Source organism: Vicugna pacos, chromosome 2, assembly GCF_048564905.1.
Source record: "Vicugna pacos chromosome 2, VicPac4, whole genome shotgun sequence".
Lineage (NCBI taxonomy): Eukaryota > Metazoa > Chordata > Mammalia > Artiodactyla > Camelidae > Vicugna > Vicugna pacos.
Genome location: NC_132988.1, coordinates 123,550,413 through 123,566,179, shown reverse-complemented (window position 1 = coordinate 123,566,179; position 15,767 = coordinate 123,550,413). Strand labels below are relative to the sequence as shown.

The window sequence follows — 15,767 nt, the reverse complement described above, 5'->3', positions numbered from 1 at the left end:
TGTCCCGGGACAAACCACCTACCTCCTCGGGGCCTCGTTTTTCTCACTTGTAAAAATGAAGATAATGCTTCTCTAATCATACAAGAATTAAAAGGAGATAAATATACAAGCTTACTTTGAAGTGGGCTTTCAACCACTGCACAGAGAATAGGGATTATTGTTACTGATAATTCCCATGTCCTCAGATGCAGTAAATGGTTGCCAGTGGCCAAATAAAGTCATAGTTTAGCAGCAGTTGTACCAATTCCATTGAATGTTTCTCCTTTTCCTGTGACAGGCTCAGGCTAGAGTAATGTTCTGAGTGACCAGACAAGAGTACTGCTATTTATTCCATGATTCAGCCACATTATGTTTCTCGGTGGCCTCCATGACTGGCAAGAGTAATACCCAAGAAGGAAGAACAACTGCTGGCTGTTATCGGTTATGTTTGAGTGTTCCAAATGAGGGAAGAAAAAGTAGCAGGTTTTTATTTTATTTTTTCCTAAGCAAGTAAGAATATAAAAAGCATACTGTAGCTCAGCAAGTCCTGAGTAAATAACGAGTTACGTTCTTCCAGGGAGCGATAACGAGAAATGTCTCATCCGTTTTGGACAATGCATATAAAAAGCAAATCAATGTTGATCCCGCACGTATGGGGTATCATTGGGCAAATCCAATGGGAGTTTAATTGAAGACTCAGTTCCTCACAGGTGTCTGCAGACTTTGACCTGACTTCTACTACAAGAACTTTTCACCTCTGCATTTAAGTGACTTTATTAGTTGAAGAACGGAGAACAGCTATTCAACACACTGTCTGAAATTCTAAAACTTAACGAACTTTTCTGTAGTGTTGCTCTTCTCTGTTCCGAGCTCTCTCTCAGGGCCTCGTTCTAAGATAACTTCCCAACAACAGTTGCCTTGGGCAACATTCTTATTGCCTCACCCAGTAATTTTCAAACTTTCTTTTTTTCCTACAATAAATTATGTTTAAAAATACATTTTATATTCTGACCCAGTCTAGACCTATATACATATACATCTATGTAATAGAAAAAAAAGATTTCTAGAAAAAAATTTCATCATCATATGATACCCCATGAAATTTCTTTGATTCTATATTATTGTGTAATATTTCATTAAATATTTTTGGTTGATACTCAATTGATACCAGGATTTACCGGTTAGAAAATATAGTAAGAACACTGAGGTAGACAAGAGTTTTCTCTTCAAAGCGCCTCTTCCAAAGAAGCGGAGGTTTGTGTAATCACGTGAGCATGTTTACTGATAAAACTATTCCTTGAGATATTTGTTTTCAAACTTGATTCTGACTGAGTTGAAGAATCATGGTCTTTAGGGCCAGATTTTACCAGGTTTGAATCCTGTGTATTTGAGAAATGATTCATAAAAATCTGAGTTTTTGTTTCTTCAATGCAAGCAGGGAATAGTCTTGCTTACCTCATTGGCTGTAGTGAACGTTAGTGTGATAATACTGTTTGTGAAGGTGCATATTCTAGGTATTCAGTATATATTGGTTTCCTTCTTTCTCTCTAACTTCATTTCATTTTTTTCTTTTTTTCTTTCTTCTTCACTTCTTAAGAAAGCTATGTTTTGATATCTAAAGGATTGAGCCTGAAATGGTTAGAATGGAAGAGATAATGCTTGCAGTATATATGGTGATGATGTTTGCCAAAAAAGTAAGGCCGACACTTCATGGAGGAGGCTGTCAATTAGAGACTGAAAGAAAGGAAATATTCTCAGGAAAATCCTACTAGCACATGTGGCAGAGAAAAGAGCAAACGGTATTTGTGACTTTGGACAGCCACAGTGCTGGGAAGTCATAGGATCTCCTGTTTGCTCTCTATTTTATACTTGCTAGCCTCTCTAGCCTAGAGAGACCACAAATTGGAAGTCAGTCTTGACAGAAATTATCTTTAAACCATATTAATCCAAGCATCATGATTCCCAGAGGCTTCCAGCGTGGATCAGCCCCAGGGAAACATGAGATCTTTGTTTTCCTATAGCCCCTTTCTTTGTTTCTCGTTCTCTCTGCCCTTGTCCCGTCCAATACTCCAGAGTTTTCTTGTTGCCTGGAATCCTCGCTCAGACTTTTCTCCATCTTCATATTAGGGTCAAAATTCATCTCACCTTTGCATCTCTAAATTAAAATGACAGTTTGCTTCAGATTCTCCTTAAGTATAAAAAGCAGTTATATAAGTCAGTTTACTCAAAGTAGCAGATATGAAAATAACTAGAAACCAGTTAGTAGTCTGTGCCTTCTTGATTCTGGGAGAATAAAAACAGACTTTTTGTGCTCAAACTTCGGCTTGCTCTTGAATCACCTCAGAGCTTCACTCCTAGAAATTTTAATTTAGTAAACTGGGCAGTGGGCTGTGGATTTACCTTTTCACATATTTTATAGGTTTTTCACATGATTTTAATCTTGCTTTTAATTAATACTTTGATAATTTCTGCCCAATTCAAAGGGTTGTTTTACAAATGAAAGAACAGATGGAGAAATATTTAGGTGTAAGAGTTTCCTTTCTTAAAATTGTACTGGAGAAAGGATTACTCACAAAACTTGTGTCTGAACTCCACTCTACCTTTGAATTACCACCATTTCAATGTGGATGATGAAATAAGGTTTTCGTACTGTGTGCATTTTAAGAAAGCCCCCAGTGAGTATCTACCCTATGGCTTAAAGTGTTACTCATTAATGGTTCCATTGTGAGCTCCTCACAGAACCTGTGGAACAGGGCATGCATCTTAAATTAGATTCTGCAAAAACTTCATCAACCAATTATAATATTATAGATGTTTTGAGCTAGGTTGATGCTTGAATTTTTCCAAATGGAAAAACCAAAGCCAGAGAAGGAAAAATGAGCATAAAGTCACACAAGACATTTTTATTTACCATTTATTCATTACAAACCATCAAGGTAGAAAGGGTATGCAACATCATATCTGTCTACCAGCATAAAAACTGAAACTCAGCATGTATTTGATGTGTTTGCAGTAACACCTCTAGTCAATGACTGAGTTAGGAATTCAGTCAGATCACCTGATGATACTTCAGGGCTCTTTGACTGCATTTTGCTTTATACTTCAGGGTCAAGTATGAATATTTTTTTAAGAAATGTTTATTAGAGCAGCAAGGTTGATGTATTAGATATTGTTGCTTACTGACTTTTAACCACATTGATTTAGCATATGATTTAAGGAGTCAGAAATTAGATTGATCTTACTGGGCTGTTTTCCAGTCATAGCTTGATTCACTCATGTTATGATCAGTTGCTGGTCATTTAGTGGCTCTGATTCTGGGTATTGTTTGAGTGTCAGCCCTGTGGAAGCAAGGATGCCATATGTCTCCCTTCATCTAACTGACTGGTCCAGGACTGTTTACATGGAAGTTTGACATAGTTCTCAGCAAGGGGGCAGAATCTGCAATGCCCCTTAAGGCCCATGCTCAGAACTAGAACAACATACCCTTGGTCACATAAAGTCACAAGGTAAGATTTGTGACAAGGAGTGGGTAAATAGACAAGGGGTGGAAAAACAGACTCCACCTCTTGGTAGCAGGAGCAAGTTATATTGCAAAAGAGTGTAGAAGAGGAAGAATTGGGGTAATCTGTGCAACATATTATTTAAAAATTGTGTTTTTTATGTTAGACAAATTAACAAGGGATATGGTATATATATATATATATATACACACACAGCCAAAAATATTTAAGGATTTACTATGTGTTACAAATTTTCATTTATGCTTTTTTTCTATTTTCCTGATTTTTTTAAATATTGGAAAAATGCATTCAAAAAAGCTTAAGCCCACAGAATTTTTGAGAATACTTTAATTAATGGAAATCAATAAAGTACAAGAAAAACTCTGGAGTGTGGCTAGAAAATCTTTCCAGTTATGAGGGTGTTCATTATCCTTTTCCATATCGACATGATGGGCTGACACGAAATAAAGTTTTGTGCACCAAAGAGTATTCAAGTAAGTGTGGATGTTCTGAATCTGAGGGTTGTAAAATTCCTGGTTGGATTATGCGTGGAGAATTAATGGATCTGCACCATCTCTTAAAATTCTTTTAATCTCCTTGAACAATTAGAGATATTCAACAAGGCTCTAAAATAGAGGCACTTAGGTTTAGTTGGGTTTAATTCATAACTCTTCCACTTATGAGATATGTAGTTTGCCTAAGTTACTTCATAGGTGTTAGCCTTAGGTTTTACATCTGTAAAATAAAAGTAAACTTGGAGTGGCCACGGTGGAAGAATAGGAAAACCCTGAGCTCACCTCCTCCCATGGGTATACCAAAACTACAGCTATTTACAGAGCACCTATTAATGAGAACAACCTGAAGATTAGCAGAAGAGATCTTCTATCATGAAAGAAATGAAGAAGGAACTGCAACAAGGTGGGTAGGAAGGGTGCATACATGGTACATTCAAGACTCATATCTCACAGTCAGTGACCCCCAAACAAGAGGATAATTACACTTGCAGAGGTCCTCCCCAAGGAGTGAGGGTTCAAGCCTCGCACTGGGATCCTGCACCAGGAAGAAAAGCCCCCCAGAACATTTGGCATTGAAGGCCAGCAAGGCTTACTTTGGGGATGGCCAGAGGGCTATAGAAAACAGAGACTCTAATTTTAAAGGTCATACAGAAAATGCCATGTGTTCTGAGACTCAGGGAAGAGGAAGAAATTTGAAAATAGCTTGGATCAAACCCACTTGCTGATGTTGGAGAGCCTCTCAGAGAGGCAGAAGGAACTGGATTCACCCAAGGGGCACGCACAGATGGCAGCCTTTTTGAGGAACTCATTCTACTACAACTCATTCTAGTACTGGTGAGCGCCATGTCGGAATCCTCCCTCTACCTTATTAGCACCAGACCGGGCCTCAAACACCAGCTTGTCAGCACCAGTCTTAGGATCCCCAGGCCAAGCAGCTAGCTGGACAAGGACACAGCCCCACCCACCAGTGAGCCAGCTTTCATAGGACCCCATGAGCCTCCAGCTGCTCTTGGACATGGCACTGATCACCAGAGGGCCCAGTAACTAACCCCACCAGCTGGCTGGCTGGCACTAGCCCTGGAACACCCAGAGGCCTGCATCAAGTCCTGTCAGGACCTGGCCCCACCTACCAGAAGGCAAGAACCAGCCTCAGGGCCCCCTGAGCCCCAATCCTGCTCACCATGGATTTAAACTTGAGTGGGTTAAAACCAGTTCAAGGACACCTCAGTTCCCTCAATCAGCCACCCTGGGATCCAGCGCCACATAGAATGGCTGAATAGATACAAAGATCCACACATATGCTGCCTTCAAGGCTCACTTTAGGTCTATAGACACACACAGACTGAAAGTAAAGAGATGGGGAAAAGTAGTCCTCACAAATGAAACCAAAAAGAAAGCTGAGGTAGCAATACTTATATCAGACAAAATTAACTTTAAAACAAAGATTGTAACAAAAAGCAATAAAGAGCATTACATAATGATCAAGGGTCAGTCCAAGAATAAGATATAATAATTGTAAATATATATATACACAACATAGGAGTTTCTAAACACATTAAACAAATATTAACAGACATAAAGGGGGAAACTGATAGTAACACAATAATAATGGGGACTTTAAAATCCTACTTACATCAATGGACAGATCATCCAGACAGAAAATCAATAAGGATACAGTGCCCTTAAACAACACATTGGTGCAGATTAACTTAATATATGTATATAATATAGTATAATATGTATAATAATATATACATATAATATAGAGAGAGACTATTCCATCCAAAAGCAGAATATGTATTGTTTCTGAGTGCAAATGTAACATTATCTAGGATAGATGGCATGCTAGGCAACAATCAAATCTCAGTAAATTTAATAAGACTGAAATCTATCAAGTATCTTTTCTGACCACAATGCTATGATACTAGAAATCAACTACAGGAAAAAAAAAAAACTGCAAAATCACAAATGTAAGGAGACTAAGTATTTTACTAAATAACTAATGGCTCACTAAATAAATGAAAAAAAATTAAAAATAACTGGAGATAAGTGAAAATGAAAAAGGAGCTACACAAAACTTACAGGACAAAGCAAAATCATTTCTAAGAGAAAATTTTATAGCAATACAAGCCTATTTCAGGAAAAAAGAAAAATCTCAAATAATCAACCTAAACTTATACCTAAAGGAAATAGAAAATGTTGAGCAGAACTCAAAATTAGAAGAAAAAGTGATATATTAAAATCAGAGTAGAGATAAATAAAAGAGATTGAAAAACAGTAAGAAAGATTAATGAAACTAAGACCTGATTCTTTGAAAAGATAATCAAAATTGATAAATCTTTAGTCTGATTCTTCAAGGTAAAAATAGAGAAATCAAATAAATAAAATCAGAAATGAAAAATGAAGAGTTACAAACCAATATCACAGAAATACAATGGTTCCTAAGAGATAACTATAAGCAATTCTATGCCAATAAAGTGGATGGCTTAGAAGAAATGGGGAAGTTCCTAGAAATATACAATCTTCCAAGACCAAACTAGGAAGAAATAGAAAATATGAACAGACTAATTATAATAATGAAATTTAGTCAGTAATGAAAAACCCTCAACAAACAAAAAGTTCAGGACCAGATGGTGTCACAGGTGAATTCTACTGAACATTTAAAGACAAGTTAACATCCGTCATTCTGAAACTATTCCAAAAATTTGCAGAGAAAGTAATGCTTCTGAACACATTCTACGATGCTGGCATCACTCTGATAACAAAACCAGGAAAACATATCACAAAAAAGGAAAACTATGGTCCGATACCACTTAAGAGCATAGGTGTGAAAATAATCTACAAAATAGTAACAGACCGGCAGAGGGCGGCGCAGGCGGAGCCGGGCGGGCGGGCGCGCGAGCGAGCCAGCGGGCAGCCGAGCCGGCGGGCGAGCGGCGGCGGCGGCACCGGCACCACAGGCCGAGCCGGCGCGGGAGGAGTTCCAGGGCGATGGGGCCGCGGCCGGGGCTGACGCTTTGACAGCTGGAAAGAGCGCGGAGCCAGCGCCTGGGGGGGAGGGAGGGGAGCGCGGCGAGGAGAGCGCGAGCGAGTGAGCGAGCGAGCGCCGGGGAGGGGGCCGGGAGCGAGGGGGCAGCTCGGGAGCAGCCGAAGCGGTAGCGGCGGCGGCGGCGGCGGCGGCAAGGCTCGGCGCTCTCTTCTCTGCAAACCATGTTTGCCAAAGGCAAAGGCTCGGCGGTGCCCTCGGACGGGCAGGCTCGGGAAAAGTTAGCTTTTATATGTCTACGAATATTTACTGCACGTCGGAGCACAGAAATCTGCACAGACCTTCTTGTCGGAGATTCGATGGGAAAAAAAATCACATTGGGAGAACCGCCTGGGTTTTTGCACTCGTGGTGGTGTGTATTTTGGGACCTTTACTGTGCAGCTCCTGAAAGGCGAGACACTTGTGAACATTCAAGTGAAGCAAAAGCCTTTCATGATTACAGCGCAGCAGCCGCACCAAGCCCCGTGCTTGGCAACATTCCCCCCAACGATGGGATGCCGGGAGGCCCCAACCCACCAGGTTTCTTTCAGGGTCCTCCGGGGTCACAGCCCTCGCCGCACGCACAGCCTCCACCTCACAATCCCAGCAGCATGATGGGACCCCACAGTCAGCCTTTTATGTCACCGCGATACGCAGGCGGCCCCCGGCCCCCGATCAGAATGGGAAACCAGCCTCCGGGAGGAGTTCCTGGGACACAGCCACTGTTGCCCAGTTCCATGGACCCCACGCGACAACAAGGGCATCCCAACATGGGAGGATCGATGCAGAGAATGAACCCTCCCCGAGGCATGGGGCCCATGGGGCCTGGCCCACAGGGACCCCCTGGTGGTGGCGGCCCCCCAGGAACACCTATCATGCCTAGTCCTGCAGATTCAACAAATTCCAGTGACAACATCTACACAATGATTAATCCGGTGCCGCCTGGAGGCAGCCGGTCCAACTTCCCGATGGGTCCAGGCTCGGACGGCCCGATGGGAGGCATGGGCGGCATGGAGCCACACCACATGAACGGCTCGTTAGGGTCAGGTGACATAGATGGACTTCCAAAAAATTCTCCTAACAACATAAGTGGCATTAGCAATCCTCCAGGCACTCCTCGAGACGACGGCGAGCTAGGAGTGAACTTCCTCCACTCCTTCCAGAATGACAATTATTCTCCAAGGATGACGATGAGTGTGTGATTCCCCCCTCCTCGTCTCCGAGACGCTGAGAGAGCCAGCACTGCAGGCGGGAAGATGCCAGAAATTATGCAAGAAGAAGTGAGGTGTCATTACCCAGGAGCTGGGGGAGGGGCGTCTCTTGCTCCCCCTCAACCCCCACCTTCCCCTCCACTCCCCACCCTTCCCAATTTTAGTTTCATGCAATAAAAAGGCCAAACTTTTTATTCCATAAAACATGAAGGACAAAATTCAAAATAAAAATATATTTCAAGTCAATGACCAGAGAAATCCCTTGCCCTTCCCCGAAAGGACCTTTTATGTACATGACACTTTTTTGTTGTTTTTTGTTTGGGGTTTTACCGTTGTTGGGATTTTTTAATTTGTTTTCAGGGGGGATTTTTTTGGGGAAAAATTTTTAAAAATGGAAGCTTCTAGCAAGCCCCCCAACCCACCCCAATCAATCTCTTTGCTTTCTTCTTTAAAAAAAAAATGAAAAAAGGACAAAAAAAAAAACCCAAGCCCTGTTGTCCGTCTGTACCTAAGCCCTTCCACCAGGAAAACTAGTCTAGGTGCGAGGCCTCACCTGTCTTTGTAGCCATCTAAAAATAATAATTATTATAATAAACTGGGCAGTTTACAATCGGTGGTTTCTTTCAAAAGGCCTTCTTTGGAAAGAAAAAAGGAGTTACCCTCTCCACTTGGGGTTTTTGGTTTGTGCTGACAGGCAAGGGAGGGGCAGAAAACTGTTTTGTTTTTGCTTGGTTTCTCCCGGCGAGGTGGCGACAGCAGCTGCACAACTTGGACCCCAGACCCCTTTCCCCCATTATGTGGCCGGAGGGGCCAGACCACCGACCGCTTTCAGGATCCCACCCCAGCGGAGATGCGCTGTGACCCGGTGGCATGCACTGTGTTCCCAGAACTGCTTCCTCCTCTCTCTTCTGGACCTCCCTGCCCTCCAGCCCCCTCAGCCCCCACCCCAGTCTTCCCAGCGAGAATCCTGCCAGCGGGGTGGTGGCCTGGAGCAGAGTTGGGGAGGCCGCCCCCAACAGGATGGCTATGATCTGGGACATGGAAACTGCGACCTCCGAGTTCTCATCCCTCACCTCGTCCCCATCGTGTGTGCGGGCAGTGTAGGGCTGGAGTTTGGGCTTTCTTTTGTTTTTTCCTCTTGATTCTTCCTTTTTCAAAGATGGGATATTAACCAGAATTGCTCTGTATATGCTTGGAACTGGATGGAAAGACTTTGGAATAGCTGTGAGGGGCAGGGGGACACCAACAACCAAACAGATGTGCTGTTTCCGGTCTTGTTTTTATTTTCAAAAACCAACAAACTCGACAGTGGAGCCTGTCCCCTCCCAGGAGGGGTGACTCATGGCCTCCCTCACCTCACCACACCCCCATTGAAACCTCTGTGTCTTGCCCTGAAGACACCTGAATTCTTTGTACATTTACACCCTCCTCCCCGCTCCCCTGTAGCTGGCCTTTGTTTTCTTCCCTCCCTTCTGATCCATGTATATCATATTATGTGAGATATCATCTGCCTGAAAAAAGACCTTGTGCGGATTATTGGGAATAAAAAAATAGTAACAGACCAAAGTCACAACAGATTATAAGGATCACACACCATGATTTAATGGAATTTATCCCAAGGATGCAAAGATAGTTCAATATCTACAAATCAATTAGTGTGATACACCAAATTAACAAATTGAAGAATGAAAACCTTGTGTTCATCTCAATAGGTATGTAATAAGCTTTTTACAAAATTCATTCATGATAAAAACTCTTAACAAAGTGAGTACAGAGGAAACACACCTCAACAAAATGCATGCCATTAATGACAAGGCCACAGCTAACATCACCACAATAGTGAGAAGCTGAAAGCATTTCCTCTAATGTCAGGAACAAGAAAAGAATATCTACTTTTGACACTTTTATTTAGCATAGTATTAGAAGTCCTAGCCACAGCAGTCAGACAAGAAAAAGATAAGAAGAATCCAAGTTGGAAAGAAAGACATAAAACTGTTGTTGTTTTCAGATGACTTATACCATACGTAAAGATTCCTAAAGATGCTAGCAAAAAACTATTGGTGCTCAGTGAATTCAGTAGAGTTGCAGGATGCAACATCAATGTGCAGGAATCTGCTGTGTTTCTATACACTAACAATGAACTATTAGAAACAGAAATTAAGAAAACAATCCAACTTATAATCATGTCAAAAAGAATAAAGTATTTAGGAATAAATCTAACTAAGAAGGTAAAAGACCCCTACTTGGAAAACTATAAGATACTAAAGAGAAAAATTGAAGACAACACAAACAAATGAAAAGATATGCCACATTCATGAATTGGAAGAATATTGTTAAAATGATCATACTACCCTTTGCAATCTCCAGATTCAATGTCATCATATCAAAATATTAATGACTTTTTTTTACAAAACAGGAACAAAAAATTTTAATTTATATGGATAGACAAAAGACCTCAAAGAGCCAAAACAATCTTGAGAAACAACAAAGATGGAGGTATCACACTACTTGATTTGATTTCAAACAATGCTACAAAGCTATAATAATCAAAACATTCTGGTACTGGCCTAAAAGCAGACACATAAATCAATGGAACAGAATAGAGTCCTGAAATGAACCCACACTTACATGGACAACTAATTTATGATAAAGGAAGCAAGACTACACAATCGAGAAAAGACAGACTCTTCGAAAAATGGTGTTGGGAGAATTGGACAGCTATATGCAAAAAGATCAAACTATACTTTTCTTCCACCATGCACAAAAATAAATTCAAAAAGAATTGAAAACTTCTATAATAAAATACAAGTACTCATTGCCAAGTCATTATTAACATTCTATTTCTGGGGGATATGTATTCCTAGACAAGGGCAAGAAAAGCAAAAATAAGCAAATGGAACCAAATTATACTAAAAAGCTTTTGCACAGCATAGGAGATTATCAACAAATCAAAAAGGCATCATACCAAATGGGAGAAGATATTTGCAATGACATATTCAATAGGAAGTTGATATTCAAAATATACAATGAACTCATTCTACTCAACATAAAAAAAGCCACCTGATTAACTATGGGTAGAAAACCCAAATACACATTTTTCCAAAGTAGACATACAGAGGGCCAACATGCACATGAAAAGATGTTCAGCATCACTAATTATCAAGGAAATGAAAATCCAGACCTCAGTGAGATATCACCTCACACCTGTCAGAGTGGATACTGTGAAAAAGACAAGAAACAACAAGTGTTAGTGGGGATGTGGACACAAGGGACTCTTCAGCACTGCTGGTAGGTGTGTAGGTTGGTGTGGCCACTGTGCAAAACAGCACAAAGTTTCCTCAGTAAATTAAAAATAGAGCTACCATATGATCCAGCAATTCCACTGCTGGGTATTTATCTGAAGAAAATAAAAACAATAACTTGAAGAAATATATGCACCCCAATGTCCATTGCAGCATTATTTACAATAGCAAAGATATAGAAGCAACATAAGTGCCATCAATAGGTGAACAGATAAAGAAGATGTGGTGTATATCTATATGCAGTGGACTGTTATGCAACCATAAAGTGAATGAAATCTTGATATTTGCAAGGCAGGTGAAAAGATATACTACACCCATGAATTTGAAGAATATTGTTAAAATGACCATCCCACCATTTGCAGCAACAGAGGTGGACCTAGAGGATATTATAGTGAGTGAAACAGTTCAAACAGAGAATGACAAATACTGTACAGCTGCACTTATATGTAGAATCTGAAAAGCAAAACAAATGGGCAAACAGAAGAACAGAAACAGAGTCATAGACACAGAGGAAAAACAGATGGCTGCCAGAGGTAATTGGGGTGGAGGGACAGGAGAAATAGGAGAGGGAGATCATGAGGTACAAACTTACAGTTACAAAATAAATGCATCAAGAGTATAAAATGTACAAAGTGGGGAATATAGTCAACAACTATGTAATATTTTTGTGTGGTGACAGATGGTAACTAGACTTATCGTGGTAGTTATTTTGAAATGTATAGAAAATTGAATCACTGTGTTGTGTAACAGGAACTAACGAAGCGTTGTTTTTACACTTCAAAAACAAACAAACCAATTCATAGAAAAAGAGATTAGTTTTGTGGTTACCAGAGGTATGTGTGGAGGAGGGGATTTGGATGAAGGTAGTCAAAAGGTACAAAAGTCCAGTTGTAAAATAAATAATTACTCGGGATTTAATGTATGACATGATAAATATAATTAGCATTGCCGTATGTTACATATGAAATTTGTTAAGAGAATGAATCCTAAGAGTCCTTATCACAAGGAAATTTTTTTTCAATTTTTTAAAATATTGTATCTATATGAGATGATGGATGTTCACTAAACTTACTGTGGTTATCATTTTAAGATGTATGTAAGTCAAATCATTATTCTGTACACCTTAAACGTACACAGTGCTATATGTCAATTACACCTCAATAAAGCTGGATTAAAATAAAGTAAAAGTACACTCTTACTGTATCAGTTTGTTGTAGGATTAAATAAGATTATGTATAAAAAGTGATTTTGTAACCTTTAAAGGGTTACAAAACGTAAGATGTCAACTTCATCTGAAGTTATTCCAAAACTTTCGAAGAATAGTATTTTTCTATAGATTTTGAGATCATGATAGATTTACAGGTATAGAATGACAGCTCTTAAATTTGCTATTTCACTTGATAACCTGACCAGTTTGTCTACCGCCTGAATATGGATGCTTCTTTTTTTTTCAAATTCATTTTTGAATCTGTTGTCCCAACCTAAAGGCTTTTTGCTTGTACCTCTTTAATCAGGATTTATCCATGTAAATTAAATCATGCTTTCCAAGGCATGAATCAAAAATGTTTCACCTTACGGAGAGTTTCCTGCTACTCCAGTCCCATAAGGAAACATAGTGGAGAGTGGCCAAGATGGTGGAGTAGAAGGATGTTCTTAGCTCACCCTCTCCCACAAATACACTAAGAGAGACATCCATGGACCTACCCACTCACTCAGAATATCTGCTGAACTTTGACAGAATGTTGTCTTCTTCAAAAGACAAAATTCCCCCACAAAACTGGTAGGAGACAAAAAATAAGAAGAAAAAGTAAATTAGTGTGGGGCCTGTCCCATGGGAAAGGAACAGCAAAGGAGGACTAGTGCTCTTAGGCTGGGATGCCCCCTCTCCAATGGAGTGGGATGGAGGGGTAATCCCCAAGGCTCAGAGGAGTGCACAGCAGCCATTTGGCCAATGGAAATGAGAGAAACTGGCACAAAGTTTCCCTGCGATCCCCAGCCCTAGAGGCGAGTGAGCAGGGGTGGGCCAGGACTGGCTGCCTGAGCCAGATGGAGGCTGGGGCTGACTAAGCAGAGGAAGCATCAGAGGGCTGGAGTGTGCTGCGGGCCGTGGCTGGGAGTGCATACAGAACAGGATAGCCTAGGTCCCCCACTGACAAAATAGCGACACTGCTGGTGCACAGGCAGGGGAGGGGCATAACACAGCTGGGCCACAGCCACCGCCTCTGCAAGCCTGCAGCAGTACTGCTGGTACATTCACAAAGAGAAGTGGGGCTCAGCCATATTCGCTGGTGCATGGCTCTCAGGTGGAGGTGGGGTTGAGATCTGAAATTGCACTCAGGGCTCCACCACTTCACACTCAGGACTGAGATTTGTTTACAGCCCCAGGCAGAGGGGACCAATTTGCTCCATGAATGACTTTGTGGACCCATGCCTCTAAGACAAATGAGCAAGGAGCGGAGCTCTGGCACCCAGTGCGGGTGAGGGCTGGTGCAGCATTTTCGGTGGGCCTGCCCACCACATGCAGAGGCAGTGCTGGGGATAGCACTGACACAGTAGAATGACTGCACAATCACTACAGGTCTGGGGCTCAGCAAGCGCAAGTCTCTAAAACAAGTGAGCAGAGTTCACACAATGCTGGCAAGCACAGGAACAGCATTTGGTGATGGGCACAGCACTGGCCTGATAGCATGCCATGATCCAGGTGTATGGCCCAGAAGGTGGCAGACCTGCTCTGTAGCTCTGAGGGCAGAGATGCTGGGGGACACCAGAGCAGAGTACTGACACTCCTGCAGCTCAAGTGGGGACAAAGGCAGAGTCAAAAAATGTACTTGAAGCACTCTAACCCAGCCTACCATGCACCACAGCTCAGAGACAGTTCTGGAAGCCTCCTCTCCAACCAAAGGGGAACAGACCCAGCCCCTGTCAGGGCTGAGACAACTACAGGAAAAACGAGGCCGCACTCAACAACCAGGACAGGCACTGACCACCACAACATTGGACACACCCACAATCAATGGGATAAAGGCCAACACACATAGAAGAAAGACATGAAATCCTCCCACAGTAAAAGCAGGACTCATAACAATATCAGAGGTGCACAGTCTACACAGGACTGTATCCTCTAAAAAAAAAAAAAGAAAAAGACCTTCAAGACCACAGTAGACAGCTGATCTTCCATAATCCACAGTGCCAAACAGATTTAAGTAAAATGAAGAGGCAGAGGAACTACTCCCATACAAACAAACAAACAAAGAGAGAATTCCCCTAAAAAAAAAATCAAGGAAATAGACTTCAAAAATATACTAGATCATGACTTCAGAATGGGGATGATAAAAGCACTGAAGGAAATGAGAGAGACTATGAATACACATGCAGAATCCTATAAAAAGGAAATAGAAACTAACAAGAGGAGCCACTTAAAAACAGAAAACTCAATGCCTGAGATAAGAGCTGAGTGAAAGGCAGTCAAAAGCAGACTAGATAATGCAGAGGAACAAAATAGCGACTTAGAAGACAGGATAACAGAAGTAACCCAATCAGAACAGCAGACAGAAAACAAAGTGAAAACCAATAAAAACAATATAAGGGACCTATGGGGTAATATAAAGCATGCCAACCTAAGCATAATAGGGATCCCAGAAGGAAAAGAAAGAGAAAGGGGGATTGAAAGGTATGTAAAGAAATTATGACTGAAAACTTCCAAACCTAAAGAAGGAAACAGATATCAAGTACAGGAAGCACAGAGGGTCCCAAACAGGAAGCGCTCAACCAGACCCACACCAAGACATATCATAATGAAGATGGCCAAATTTAAAGAAAAATAAATGATCCTAAAGGCAGCAAGAGAAAAACAAAGAGTGAGTTACAAGGGAAACCCTGTAAGGCTTTCAGCTGATTTCTCTAAACAAACACTGCTGGCCAGAAAGGAGTGACAAAGTACATTCAAAGACCTGAATGAGAAAAAGCTGCAACCTAGGATACTCTATCCAGCAAGGCTATCCTTTAGCCTAGAAGGAGAGAGAAAGAATTTCACAGATAAGAAAAAACTAAAAGGAGTTAGTGATACTAAATCTATGCTAAAACAAATATCAAAAGGTCTACTCTAAATAGAAAAGAAGCAGGATGTTATGAAAGGAGAAAACCATAATTGGAAATGAGATAACTACATTGAGTTGCAAGAGAATAAACGAAGATGTAAAAGAGGACATCAAAATAATTAAAGGTGGGAGAGGGGA

At 41.2% G+C, this 15,767-nt stretch overlaps 1 pseudogene; it reads left to right on the top strand.

Moving 5' to 3' along the window:
* The first annotated feature begins 7,071 nt into the window (after window positions 1-7,071).
* On the top strand, window positions 7,072-8,486 carry LOC140688516 (single-stranded DNA-binding protein 3 pseudogene; annotated as a pseudogene).
* The last annotated feature ends 7,281 nt before the right edge of the window (window positions 8,487-15,767 follow it).